This window comes from Onychomys torridus, chromosome 2 (assembly GCF_903995425.1).
Source record: "Onychomys torridus chromosome 2, mOncTor1.1, whole genome shotgun sequence".
NCBI classification, from domain to species: Eukaryota; Metazoa; Chordata; class Mammalia; order Rodentia; family Cricetidae; genus Onychomys; species Onychomys torridus.
The window spans coordinates 65,233,528-65,248,536 of NC_050444.1; the positions used below are offsets into that span (position 1 = coordinate 65,233,528).

Sequence of the window (15,009 nt, forward strand, 5' to 3'; positions counted from 1 at the left end):
ATGAGACACAGGGCCACCCCGTGTGTCTGGAGCATGCAGACAGCACTCCGCTGACGTGAACGGACAGGCTAATGCTTATGAAATACAAAAGAGGGAGTGGGCTGGGGTCTTCTAGGCACTGGGGAGGACAGTTGTTCATGTTGTGGGCATGCTCAGGCAGGCACTGTGAGGTGCGCGTGGGTGAAGGGAGGGTGGCGTGGGCCCAGAGGACAGTTCGCTCAGATCCAGCAACCTGAGGAGCTGAGCACCCACCCCTGGCTGTTCCCCAGGGGAGTCTCTTTTCTGCCAGCTGCCCATTTCCTCCTCCCTTCTCCCTGCAGGGGGGGGGGGTGCCCCGAAGGGTGGACTGGGTTCTCCAGCCTCAGTGCTGAGTGTCTGAGAGCCTGGTGTGTCTAGCAGAGGCTTTGGAGCAGGGCACAGAAAGCCAGTGGGGCATTGAATGGTTTTCTTAAACCTCAGGTAAGGCCCTCTCTTGCTGGAGATGACAGGAGGTACATGGTCCTGAGAGACAACCTGCGGCCAAGCATGACTCCATGATCCCCCTAAAGGGAACGCACAGAGGTCAAAGGGCAAGAGGCTTTGAGGAGACCAGTCCTCCGCCCACTTCATAGGCAAGCACAGGCAGAGTGTACACACACACACACACACACACACACACACACACACACACACACTCCTGCTCAGGCCTCTCCTGGGGCCACTCCCAGCCTGACAGGCTGAGCCTTCCAATTCTCTGTTTTTTATGCCTCAGTGGTCAGGGTGTCAGGTTCCGGCATACAGAGGGAGAGCGTGGTGACAGTGCTGGGCCGCACAGCCCAGCCTCGGCATATCCGTCAGCACTACAGTGCCTCCTCCCACCCCCTCCTCCTCTGCCTCCTCCTCTTCCTCCTCCTCCTCCTCTTTGAGAAGCAGGTTGGGCGGAATGTGGTTGGAGGGAGGCCTGGATAGGGGGACATACTGTCCCCAAGGCTCTGACACCATGAACTGCCCATCAGAGGTACACCCTGATAGTGCTGTGCCTCGTCTATCTCTGAGTAGCACCACTGCTCATACTGCCAGGTCGCCTCTTCCAGGAAGCTTATCTGAGCTTCATCCCCCAAGGGGCGGGGTGAGTCCCAGGGTCACTCAGCTGGAGTGAGTTGGCATGGACCCCTGGAGGTTTGCAAAGGTGCATAAGCCACTTCCAAATCCGTCAGAAAGTGAACCTAAGTCAGCACCGCCACATTCTTCCACCTATGTGGCTTCCAGGAGGCACCCTTTCCTGCCCCTCCACAGGCACACGTCTCCTGCATGATCCTCTAGCGTCTCAATGGCCTTGCCTTGGGTGAAGTTCCACAGCATGGGAGAGTCTGGTCCTGCTGATCTGTGCCCTGCCTGCTCCCCACATATCACCCTGTTTCCAGCAGACAATAGTTCACTGGTATCCCCATGGCACAGAGTCCCTGCGGCTCCCTCCTACCCCCTTTCTGGGCCCCATGCAGGAGAGGCCCTCCCTGGATGCTTTCCGTGACCAGCCCATCCTTCTGTCCTGCCATGGTTTATTCCACAGAGCTTATCACATCCCAACCTGTCTTGTTCACCATGCTCATCTTGTTAATTATCTGTCTCTTCCTCGAGGCTGATAACTCCTTGGGGACAGAGTTTTGTCTGTTTATGTCTCGATCCCTAGCTTCATCACCAGGCTTGGCATCCATCTAGCATGCATGGATGACTAATTGTTGAGTGAGTGAGTGAGTGAGTGAGCAAGCGAGCGAGTGAGTGAGTGAGCGAGAAGTCAAACTCCTAGGTCAACTAGGGACACATTACCGAGTGGACCTCTACCTTGGACAGTGGCCACCACTACCTCCATTATTAGCTTCCACAGCCAGGGACATACTGTGGCATCTGCTGTGGGCTACAGTTTAAAGCAATTTCTGATTCATTGTCCACCACAGCATGCTGTGCCCAAAGGAAACAAGCCCACCAGGACCCCTACCTATTGTGCTCAGAGTCATGGTGAGGTGGGTACCTGGGTCCTTGTCCTGTGACATGCCCTGTTAGACTACTACATTCTTGGTAAGGGGAGCTTGGCCATCTTAGAGACATGAGGCTGACCTAGAGGCTCTCCAGTCATCTGTGGGAACTCTGCAATGGTGCCTGATTATGTAGTAATCTAACAATGTATGGAGTGGAGAAGCCAGGGTCTTATGACCAGGGAAGCTACCCACAGATCTGGTCCATGCAGTCTCAAAGCTGGTTGTAGGACAGCAGGTGGATACCATAGTCCTTGATCAATTTGGCACAAAGTCAAGGATGTGGGGCCAGGCTTCATGGGTTCAAATCCTGAGCCTGCCTTTTCAAAGTTCTGGAACTCTCAACTCCTCTGCCTCAGCTCCTTCTCTGACAAGTTAGGGCAATTTTGAAGCTCATGTGGTACTGTGGAGCATTCAGAGGAGGCTCATGTCAACCATGGGGACATGTTCCTCCACCAGTCACCAAGCCCTCCTCCATGTCCAGGACCCCACTGAACCTCCCAGGCACCCTGCGATGCTCACAATATTGATAAAACTGCATTTCAGATGTGAAATGTTCTCACTCAGGCCAGAACACAGCTCCAAGGCCAGGTTCCTGTCTCCTGGCCCTGCACTTGCTTGTCTTTAAAACACTGTTTTCCACCCTGGACAGAGCAGACCAAATGTTCTCAACCTTCCTAATGCTGTGACCCTTTAATACAGCTCCTCACGTGGTGACCCCAACCATAAAATGCTCTTGTTGCTAATTCATAACTGTAATCTTACTGTTATGAACTGTAATGTAAATATCTGATATTTATAGATACATTTATATATGATATGAGACCCCCAAAGGGGTCAGGACCCATGGGTTGAGAACCACTGCTATAGACCCTTCCTGGATCCACTCAGCAGCTATGGGGCTCCATCCTCCTTACCATCATCCCAACACTGAGGGGCACCTTATTTTTGAACCTCACAAAAGCAGCTTGTAAAAGCAAGATATATTTAGCTTAGGGTCCTGGGGTACCTCCTTGGCCCACTGAAGGGTTACTGAGCCCAGCCTCAAGGATGGATAGAACTCCAACACCCAAAGGGATGCAGGGACATGCGGCCAAGCTAAGAGCTGGAGCTGAGGCTTAAGGCCAGTCAGTGTGTGACGTGAGGTGGTGAAGCCTTCCAAGAAGCCTCAGCAGAGGCAGCTGCCGAGCAGGGTATAAAAGGGTCAGGATGGAAGGGTTTTCTTCTGGCTGCGGAAGCTACCGATAGAAGTGGTGGTGGCCACAGCAGAGGGAACTGCCATCCACAGGTATGAAACCCTCCTCCAGAGCAGGCTTCCTGGGAGGAGGGAACCCAAGGCCCTCCTTCTAGCTTTTGCGGGGGCTTCCAGAGGCGAAGCCAACAGGCCCGAGGTCAAAGGTCACACAACGAAACACCATCCCTTGTGAATTGACCCAGTGAAAAAGGCTGCCCGGCCTTGGGGCCCCTCACCTCTTTCTTTACTGGTTCATACTCTGGGCACCTCTCAAAGCTGTGAACTCCTTAAGTCCTAGCTTTTATTTCTTTTCAACAAGTAAGGTTCTGTAAGGCCCAAGTGGGCGGGAGGGGAGTTTGTGTCTGGATAGCTGTCACTCAGTCTGCGGGACCCCCACCCAGGAGACACCAAGCACATGTAAGACCCACAATCAACCTGCAAACCCCACCTGCCCAAGGACCAGGCAACTTCCTGGAATGCTGGGAGTTGTAGTTCTTAAAAAGAAATAAGAAAGCCTCATGGAGAAAGTACGGTGGCCTGTGGGTTTTGTCCAAATAAGCCCATACAGTGTGTGTCTCAGGGCCACTCAGCTGGGCTATTTCCAGGAGTGGTCCTGACCAAATTCCATCTTGGTCAGTATTTAATATTTTAATAAAGCTTGCTTCAAATTGGCCCCAAGTGTTGGAACTGGTTTTCTCTGGTGATCTCAGGATTAACACTCATTTGTAGTGGGTAGCCGGTTCCAGCTTTGACTTGGAAGTAACACCCCCTTTGAGGCTTTGGTAACTGTTACGCCTACAAGGTGGAGCCAAAAGAGGACCCCTGAAGACCTGAGATCTGGATGGGCCGGCTCTCTTGGTTCCTGGATCCTGGAGGCTAAAGGTAGACCGAGCAGAGTTCTCCAGAGAACACCGCTGTACTGCGCTACACCTTTCCCAGACCCTGCAACCTATCCCTTCACTTGTCAGTTACCCCACAAAATAAACATCCCTTTTAACTATGTGGAGTTGCCTTAATATTTAAACCAATGTTCATTGGCTCTCCTTCAAGGCAAGTCTGGATGCTGCCTAAAGTTGGATACATGGAATCACCTAAGTACTCTCCAAAAGAAACCAGTGTCATGGTCTTCTCCATCCTGGCCAGGGAAGTGGTCCTGTGGAGGGAAACCATGTGGATGCAAGTCTGTAGTTAGCAGGCAGCTGGCCCCGCATGGTGCCATGGGAGCTCAAGGGAGAACTAGGCTGCAGCACTCCTGAGGAGGGCCGAGAGCTTGCTCAATGTCAGCCCTTCTCCTCAATGTCTGTGTGGTCTTGGGCAAGTGACTGAACCTTTCTGAGCAGTCTCCTCATCTCCAATATGGACTAAGGAAAGCGTTGTTTATGGTTTGAATGTGCCCACACAAGAGTCAAGTTGACGTTCATCTCCACTAAGAAGCATTAAGAGGGTGGAAGCCTGATCTGACTTTTGGAGATGGGGCTTTGGGGAAGTAACTAAAGCATAGAGGCCATGGGCGAGGGGCATCAATACCGTGGAACTGTGGCTTTATGAGCAGAGAAGCTTGAACTGGGGGTTCTGTGGTCATCTGAGGTCCTGAGCCACCTCCAAACTCACTAGGGTCTCCATTAACATGAAGAACTTCACCAGATGTAACTACCTCACTGAACTTCCCAGTCTTCAGGGCCATGAGCTGAATCAACCCTTATTATCTACAAAGTACAGTCTTTGGCATTTGGTTATGGCAACAGGAAATGGACTAAGGTGAGCACCCACATCACAGGACCAGAGAGAAGGGGTAAAATGATGTTACTGGAAGGAAAATGGAAAAAAGCCCCTTTAACAAATCGGAACCAGGCTCTACTAGGATTTCACTGAGTTCTTAGATATGCAAAAGGAAGCCAAGATCTGGGTTTAGGGGTGAAAGTAGAGAGAGCTGAGGGGTACCTGAGAAAATGGAAGAGCCTGATTGGAGGGACTTGAAGATGCACATGCTCCACATGGAATGTGTGTGAGTGTAGTGTGTGTGCATGCATGTGTGTGAGTGTGAGCGTGTGCATATGTGTGTGAACATTTGAAGATTTCAAGTCCTAGATCCAGCTTTAAGGTGTCCTGGTAGGGGTGAAAGTCACCCCCTGATCATCTCGAATGCATTCATAAACTTGCCATTCACTGCAGTGGTTTGCACATAGATGCCCTCTCCAAAATTCATGAAGAAACTTGTATATCACGTGACTATTTTGAGGGTGGCCTTTATGAGGTAGTAAGGTCATTTAGAGGAATTTCTCAGGAGCGTGGGCTGTAGAAAGCAAACCCAAACTTTCCTGCATGTCTCTTGTGTGTGCCCTCACCCTTCAGCTTTCCTCCACACCATCATGTCCTAGCTAGATGCCACTGCTATGCCCTTACACTTTCCAGAATCCACAGTGAGCCAAGACAAACTCCTCTTCCTTATAAATTACCCAGCCTCATGTACTTTGCTATAGCAATAGAAAACATCCCAAGACAACATCCCAAGACTAGAGTTGGTGTTTTCCCCAGACATGGAAGTCAGAGGAGAAACCTCAGTGCCATCTTTGTGTAGCCAATGGAGTTATGATGTAGGCATGTGGTCAAAGGACAGTGTAAATCATAGAGCCGCAGGGCAGTGTGGGAGAGAAGAGTTGGCCAGTGGTGACTCAGTATGGGATTCTAGCTGTATCAATAGGTCAGAGAGCAGCAGCCCCAGGCCAAGCCCTGGGTACGTGGCAGCTGCTCTTGCCTAGAGATGCTACCAAGGAGAAGAAGGTGGAGAATGGCCTTGAGGGAAATGGAAAGAGTGCTTGCTCTTCCAGAGGACCAGAGTTCAGTTCCCAGCACCTACATCTGGTAGTTCACAACTGCCTGTAACTGCAGCTCCTGTGGAGTCTTCTAGCTTCTGAGGACACCCACACAAACATACATATATACAGATACACAGACATGCACATAAATGAAACAAAATATTTTTAAAAGAAAAGAAAATGACCTGTGATGTCACATGGACCCAGGCTGCACCACCTACTGGCTGTATGGCTGTGGGCATACGGACTTACTTCTTGAGGCTCAGTTTCATCCTCTCTAAGTAGCAGGGAAGGGAAGTCTCAGCGTCCTAAGCTTGTGGCACAGGTCAAGTGGCATCATGGTTATAAACGATCTTTGCAGACCCCCGTTTGAGCGGGGGGGGGGGGGGGGGGGGGGAGGGGAGGAGGCTGGGTTTCAACAATTTTTTCATGTCTGTTAGAGAAACTCTAGGCAGGGGAGAAGGGGGCCCACCCCAGAACCCCTCCCCCAGCAAAGCAGTCCCTAGAACTTCAGAGGACCTCCTTTCCACCCTCAGCTACCCCAGGCTGGTCTGTGCTGTATCTCTCCACCACTCTATCCTGCCAATTATCATTTTTGCATTTTAATTTAAGTTACCAACATCAGTACATTTTTCTCTTAAGTATTCCAGCACGCACACCATGAACTAAAGCTCATAACTGATGTAATGAACACATTTTCCCTTTGGATATAAAGTTTACATGTAATGAAACCAATAAATATAAGGATACTAATGCTTTCATTTGACAAATGCATGGACCATGTTACCCAAGCTCAGGTCTGGCAAGTTCTAGAATGTTAATATCACCCTACAGAGAACAAGGAGAACCCAGCTGTGTGGATATAACATCATATGCTCTCGGGTTAGCAGTGATGACCGGGGCTCTGGTCACTGAAGGAGGCTCCTGATTGCCACCAGAGCCCCATTGATGTCACTGAGCAGACTACATGCGGGAAAGGCTCTTCTCAGAAGTTTAAGGAATGTAACTATGAGTTGAGCCTGCTGGTACAGGCCTTTCATCCCAGCCACTATGGAGGCTGAGAAACAAGAGTACGGTAAGTTCAGAGTCTACACCACAGAGCGAGTTCAAGGCCGGTCTGTGCAACATATTGAGAGTCTGTCTCAAAACAGAAAGTAAGAAGAGAACTAAGGGTGGAGGGCTGGAGTGCTCCTCTGGCATGAGCAATAAAAGCCAGTACTGTCAAAAACAAACAAACGAAACACCAAAACCAAAAGGAAAACAAACAAAACACTTAGGATAGATGTGGGATTCCCCCAAACACCACAGCTTTCCAAATACAGATGCATCAAACACAAAAGTGAACTCTCACGACAATTAAGTTTGGAGGGGACTGTGATCAAGCGTTCTGCTGCGGCTGCCTGGGAAGCCTGGGCTCCAGCTTCATAGGTATTCCCATTTTCCCCTTAGCTCCAAACCCAGAGATGGCAAGAAAGTCAAAGTTCCCTAAAATTCTCAGAAGTGACAGGCAAACAGCTCTTAATTAACCCAAAAGGACACCTGCCAGATGACGGGATTTGCGAGCTCGCTGGGGGCCGACCTGTCTGCAGATGGTGGGCTCCCACCTCCGCTCCAGACCTTGGCCGGCTGCAATTAACATACAGAAAGTCTTTCAAAGTGACTTCGCAGTCAACTTCTGCTTCTGAAGGAGTCAAACTGGGCTGAGAGAGGAAATCTTTGTGGAGGAGGAGGAAGAAGAGGAGGAAGGAGAAGAGATCTGAAAGGAGATAAGGCTGCCTTAGCTCCTCCCAGTGGTCTTGTGGAGCCACGTGACAGGTGGTGGATCAGGGATCAGCAGGTTCCTGGGCTGTTGCCATTTGGAGCTGTCTGTGACCGCAGTGATCAAAATGAGGACAGGCACAGACAGAGCCAGCCTGTGCATCATTATGTTATTATATACATATTACACATAGGCAGGATGAATAAATATATGCACACACATGTATGAATATACAGTGGTATGCACAACATATGCATAGGTATGTGTGTCTGTATATGTGTGTATTTGACAGAGCTCTGTCAGAGTCAGTCTGAGTGACCAATAAACAACTTATTTCTTACCAAGCCTCAGTTTTCTTATCTGTGAAGGTGGCACATATGCAAATGACCTCCAAAAGGCTTCTCTTTCCCAACTTCCCGAACCCAGCCTCCAGCCTGGCCCTTCCCAGGCTAAGGATGCTTGCCCTCCCTCTCCTGGCAAGACCTTCCTGGGCTCCCAACAGGGAGGCAAAAACCCAAGCTCAGGAAAGGTCAGCCTGTCAATGTGGACAGCCCTGCGTGGTGCGCATCGATCCACCACTGGGAAAAACCTCCTCTCCTACCAGCTCAGGCTTTCCTTCAGAAATGCCGAGGAAGAGAAAAACCAAGAGAGAGGGTGGCCATGAGGAGAGAATGCACAATGGATTCTTGTCTGTTGCTGGTGGCCCATGGCAGTGCTGGAGAGCTGCAGAGGCCTGGGTGAGCACAGGCCTGAGCAATGATTTTGTTACTGGCCAGCCAGAGGCCATCATGAGACCTCCTGACCCTGGTGTGTGTGTGTGTGTGTGTGTGTGTGTGTGTGTGTGTGTGTGTGTGCACTCTGCTTTCCATGTCTACACTTAAAAACTTGCAGATTCTTCAGGGACTCATGGCTGCATTATAGCATCCCCACTTTATGCCATGGCACACCCAGACTCTACTCTGTGATGGTCTATCAGATGCAAGAATGGAGCCTTAAGCTGCACAGTCCTATTGACATTGACATAGATTGATAAATAACTAAGTTTTAAAGGCATAAATGTGCATTAGCCATAGACCAAGCAATGTAGGTCTATTGTCTTGTCCCCCATGGCTTATTTCCCCTCTTCCTTTGTCATGCTTGTCCCAGGAGGCATTTGGAACCATTGGTTATGCTGTAGCACATTTTCAACAGTTCTGGTTCAATGTAAATCTGCTTTCTTACTGTAGTCTCCTTCCAAAATTCTGATCCATTATGCTCCAGTTTAAGCAAACAATGGGCAAGACAACACACATGACCTCCTTCTACTCCCTATGGTGCCAGATAATACCAGATTTTTATGGGTATGAATGCGGGGCAAGGGAGCCTGGAACCCCGCCATGCCTCAGCAGGATGTGCCCAAGTTGCCTCATGCAGGCTGGTCAAGGCCCTTCAGGATCTGCTTACAAAGGACCATCCAGCCGCACTTCACTGCCCCTTGCCACATGGTGTGTTCCAAGTTCCCACCCTACCGATGGTCCGTCTCCATCTGAATGTGCTGTTTTCTTCAACCCAAGCTCTGTCTTCCTTTCAGCTTCATGTCCTGTCCCCAACTCATCAAGACCCAGCTCAATGCCACCTCCTCTAGGAAGCTCTTCTGGACAACCCTCCCCAGTGAGAGAGTTCTGCCTCTGTCCCGAGTCTCCAGTCCTGGATCCATCACTGTACTTTCTGGCCAGATTCAGGGTCACTGTGAACTGCTTTGGTCTCCCCCACCACTGAGTCTGTGGCTCCTCCAGGCTGACTCTGGCCACCCACAGACCCTTCTAGCCCTAACACAGGGTCCTGCCCGTATCATCAGTGCTGACTGTGGGCCCTGAGTGTGGCCTACAGTGGTCACAAACTATTCCTAGGAGCCCCCACACCTCCAGCTCCACAGTTCAGATGGAATGGCACTGAGGTGTGGTCTGTCACTCACTATAACAAAGACCTGAGATAACTAACTCGAAGAGAAAACAGGTTTATTTTGGCTCACAGTTTTGAGGTTTCCAATCTATTAGTTTGAAGTTTGTAATGGGGGCAGCCTATCATGGCAGAAGACACGACGGAGTGAAGCTGCTCACCTCACAGCCGGGAAAGGGAAAGGAGAAAGAAGAAAGACCTGTGCCTAGAGTCCCCCTCAATGTCACAGGGACTTAAAGAACTCCCATAGGCCCCCACCTCTTACAGATTCTTTTACATGTCAATAGCACTAGGCTGGGGCCTTTAACACAAGAGTCTTAGGGATCCCTCCAGATCTAGACTACAGTAGTTACCAAGAAAACCCACCCACATATCCATGAAGGTGTCCAGTAATCTCACGAGGTCCACATTGACTCACTGTGCTCACTGTGAGAACACACTCAGGGAAGCCTATGAGTTGGAAAAGAAAGAGTAAAATGGTTCTTCTGACCCTTGAAGTCCTGAGATTCCTCCTGGATCTCAGACATGAACTTAGGGAAACCCACCTGCCATCTCTGATTCGGGGCTACATCTTTATTGTTTTGGGCCACATACTAGTGATGGACTTTATTTCAGCAAACCCATCTCATTCAGCATTCACAGTGGCCTTTCTCCCAGAGATCAACACCCTCAGGAGGAGGAGCTCGGGTCCCAGACCTGTGAGAACTTCTGTATCAAAGGCACATGGGTGTCAAAAGTCGATTCAGGAGCAACGTGGAAGCTGAAAATCATTTTAACTAAGAGAGCCAGGAAGTGGCTGTTGTCTGGGTCTCAGAGGACATTGGAATCTCACCATTAGCTGGGCGGTGGTGGCGCACACCTTTAATCTCAGCACTCGGGAGGCAGAGGCAGGTGGATCTTTGTGAGTTCGAGGCCAGCCTGGTCTACCAAGTGAGTTCCAGGAAAGGCGCAAAGCTACACAGAGAAGCCCTGTCTCGAAAAACAAAAACAAAAACAAACAAAAAAAAGGAATCTCACCATTTACTTGCTTCCAAAATTCATGCCTGTCTACCTGCCAGCCCAGGCAACGTTCTGAAGCATCGCAAAGTATGGAGGAAGTCCCCTCTCTTCCCTGTCAAGAGGCTAGTTCAGCAGGATGTTGGATGCCTCCCTAAAGGCCCATGTGTTAGAGACTTAACACCCAGAGTGATGCTCTTGAGCAGGGCTGTGGGCCGCGCAGGGGTAGATGAGTGGGAGGTCCTTAAGTCTCTGAGGGTGGTGTCTGGTCCCTTCCCCTCTCTGCTTCCTTATTCACCATGTCACTGTTTACCAAAATGCACATGCCACCCCTGCCACAGGCTCGGACCAGCAAGCCTGTCCTGTCTTGAACTTGAATATTCATAACTGCTGAACCCAAATAGACCTCTTTTCTAGGTGAGTAGCCTGTCTCAGGCGTGTGTGTGTGTGTGTGTGTGTGTGTGTGTGTGTGTGTGTGTAGAGAATCCAGGGCGGTGTACACATTTGACAAACAATGGGCCACACCCCTGCTCTTCTCTCAACACTGTATCACAGCAGCTGCGGAATCGGACCCTGGCTGGCAAACCCGGGAACAGGGGCAGTGCTGAGCTGCAGCATGAGTTTAGAATTAGTGAGAGAGAGGTGTGTGCAGTTTTCTGCACAGGCTAAGAGTGTAGTGGCTGCCTCTCTGCTAACAGTTGGGAGGCCACCACCAGGCCTGGCCATTGCCCACTGGCACTTACTTGAATGGCATTGGAAAAGTCAATGTAACTGAATCTGAGGGGTTGAGTTATCCCAGCACTCATGGGGCCCAATAATACTGACACACTTGAAAGTTCTTTGTGAATTAAAAAGTGTGACACAAATGTAAATATTTGATATTAAACTCAATGCTCTGTGTGACTGATGGAAAAATGAACATGTTGGGGATTTTTATTCTCTGTGTTAAAAGATAAATTTCAGACGGTTAACACAAAAACCTACAACTGGTCAAAGTACAGAAAATGAGTGTCTGTGTAGTATTCAGCCATAATACACCACATTCCATCCCTCCAAGGCTCAGTGACCATCTCAGGAGAGAGGACAGAAAGCTAAGAGCCAGAGGTCAGGGAGGATTGGAGCAAGATAGCTCTTCAGGATAGGACAGGAAACTGCATCAAAAACTCATGGCAGCTGTGGCATCTGCGCAAGATCCACACAAGACCCAGCCAGCCGGCAGCCTAGCATGGAGGAGGAGGGACCAAAAGCTCCACACCCTAGCTAAGGAGCTGTAGACAGCTGACTGCTTCTGGGAGAAGAGTCCATTTTCTTTAAGGGTGTGGCCCCTGGTGAGTCTGCCCTGCTCTGGTAGACAGCCCTACACCTATAAGTACATGAATTGGACTTGGTGGGTTATTACAAATAAAAGGAAGACAGGAAGTTGGGAAGGGGTGAGGAGTGGAGTGTGGATCTGGGAGGAGTGAGGAGGGAAGAGGGGGTAAATAGGATCAAAATTCTTTGTAAGTAAGTATTAAATTGTCAAAGAATTAACAAAATACAACGTTAAAATACATTTCAGATGTTTCTCTCGTGTTTCAATAAGTGTCTAAAATTCTTGATTGTAATGAAAGCCTCAAACTAGGAACCAGGGCTCCTGATCATGTGTCTCTTCCAGCTTGCCCCTTCCAGATTGTCTTAGCCTCAGTTTCCCACCGTGGGCAACAGTAAGGTCGATGCAAGATGAGATTGGTATTGGGGCTTTCTGCCTCTGGGGAATACTCCTAGGACCAAGACCCTTGGCCAGTGACTCTTTGCTTGCTTAATGATACACCAATTTCCATCCCTTTAACATGTTCTCTTTGTTAATTTGCTTGTGTTTCAAAAATAGACCATTTTCTCCAGGCTAACTGCAAAGACCTTGTCCCTGGTCCCTATCACCAAGATCCTGGTCTCTACCACCAGCTCCCAGTCTCAAAAAGTTGTCCCAGGCCACTCCAAGTGAGAGAGTCTCTAATGTCCCAGCAAAATTCCCAGGGCCTATAGGAATTCCGTTCAGCCAGGTGCCAGCCCAGTGCCAGCCCAAAGCAAATGTCCCTTGACCTGGCCTGTCCCTCAAAGCAGCCGTGGGTCTGGAAGCCAGCAGTCCTCTCTGCTGGTGAGGCTGGGCTTTCCCTGAGCATCTTGGGCTGACTAATGAGATGGAGGTGAAGGTGTCATACCTTGCTGGGAAGTCACAGTGCTAGCCCCGACCTGCATTGCCTGCCTTCAAATTTTAATGCTGCTGCTGACATATTTATGGAATGCCTCCCCAAGTGTTTGCGAGCAGACCAGACAAGATTTACCTCTGCAATTACTACTGCGCTGTGTGCCTTCACTGTGGGCTGGGAACTCCAAAGCCCAGAGCCCCACCGCACCCCGAGGAACACACTCAATTTTGCACACCTTTCCTGCCCCGAGCATACAGGGGTAGGGCTGGGATGTAGAGATGAATCGGATACGGTTCCTGCCCACGGAGAGCCCACAGTCTGCAGGAGGGGGCTCTCCACACATAAATTACCTTCCTCTGAGGTGGCTGGGGACCAGTGTGCTGAGACAGGTACTAGAGACAAGATGGGGCTTGGGGGGGTGTTGGGGGGGTGAGGGGAGGCTTATTTCTTTCCTCAGAGTTAGGGTTAAAAAGGAAGCCAGAGATCAAAGCCTTGGGAGCCTTCAGCTGCTGGTTCTTTCCTTGTGAGAAGGGGCTTCAAGGCTCCCATCCATCCCGCGCTGGCCTCACGGAGTCACCCTCCTTTTCTACAGTGCTACATCCTTACACAATCCTTTGGGTTTTACTTTCTTAAAGGAGGCAGTGGGACTCACCCACTTCTTGCTGTTCATCCTTGCTCATTGTGTCAACAATTCTGTTCTTAGACTCTGCTCCCCAGACCCCCCTGCAGAGCTGCACCAGGGCCGGAGCAATAGTCAGTAATGGGGGGGGGGGGCGCTGCCGAGGGCTCAAGTCTGAATGCTCAGCATAGGCTGCCTATATCCCAGCACTCAGGAGGCAGAAGCAGGTGGATCTTTGTGAGTTCCAGATCAGCTACATAGTAAAACACTGTCTCAAAGCAACAATAAACAAAGTAAAACAACAACAAACCCCTCCAGCCTAGCTTATTTGAATGAGTGGAGCCAGCTGTCAGGATACTTCCAGTGAGTTTGAAAACCAGTGAGCAAGGCCTGGTCCTCAGAGCAGCAGGGTGGCCTCCAGCAGAGTTATTGGAAATGTAGATTCCTGAATTAGCAAGCTGCAGAATTGGCCACCTTCTGCTCAGGAGATGTTCCCTTGGCTATGTGCAATGGAGTTGGAGGTACGCTGGTCAACACTGTAATTTCCCAGCATCCCCTGAGGCCTAAGAGTCCAGGCCTCTGAAAGGGGCTCCTCAGAGGTCAATCGCTAAGAAGGCTGTCCCCAGCATGCTAACCACCAAGAAGGACTCGCTGTATAGGAAGCCTCCAGCCATACTTTGGGGCTGCCATTCTTCAGGGTGTTTGGTAAGGTACAGGCACTGAAGGCGGCTGGGTTTGCACCACTCCCTGACTAGAACATACAAAGGTACCTGGCATGGTCCTGTCTCCACTTTAAAACTCATTAAATCAAAGCCCTTCCCCAGCCTGGGCCTCAGTTTTCCCAAGAACATAGCGAGCAGGTCCACTTTGACAACTTCTGGAGGTTGGTTCTCTCCTTCTACCATGTGGGTTCTAGGGCAGCTGCCTTGACACTCTGAACCACCTTACCTGCTTGAGACCTAGTCCTTCTTAAATATGACTGACACTTCACTTATGTGTCCTCTGTGACAACCCCACAGACTTGCCTGATGCAGCTTTGGGGAAGGAAGCAAACAGGGGTGGGGATGGGGGTGGAGGATGGGGGGTGTCGTGGATATCTTGGTGACAAGAGGAGAAGAATGGAGATGTTTCCTAGGAGAAAAATGCAGAGCAGGTGGAGAAGCCCCCCAGTTGTGCTGGGGAGACCTGACAGGTGCCCACCTTGAGGCCAGGTATTAAACAAAGTCACCATTTCACCCCTGTGTTCATAGTCCAGGCACAGAGAGGTGCCTGAGCTAGACATGGAGCCACGGGCCTGAGTAGATCAGACAGCAGTCCTGGGCATTTTGGAGCTTACACTCTGGGGAAACAATCACACTGTGAAGCCAGAGCCTAAAAACAGAGCACACAGTGTGCTAGTCAGTGCTATGCAAGGAGGGGACACAACGTAGGAACTCAATAGACAGAGTT

General features: G+C 50.1%; 1 protein-coding gene across 2 annotated transcripts in view; it reads right to left on the minus strand.

The window, feature by feature from the left end:
* The window catches only part of Pax5 (paired box 5), a 165,245-nt gene that overhangs the window by 5,917 nt on the left and 144,319 nt on the right, over positions 1-15,009 (minus strand). The gene's annotated exons all lie outside the window — the stretch shown is intronic.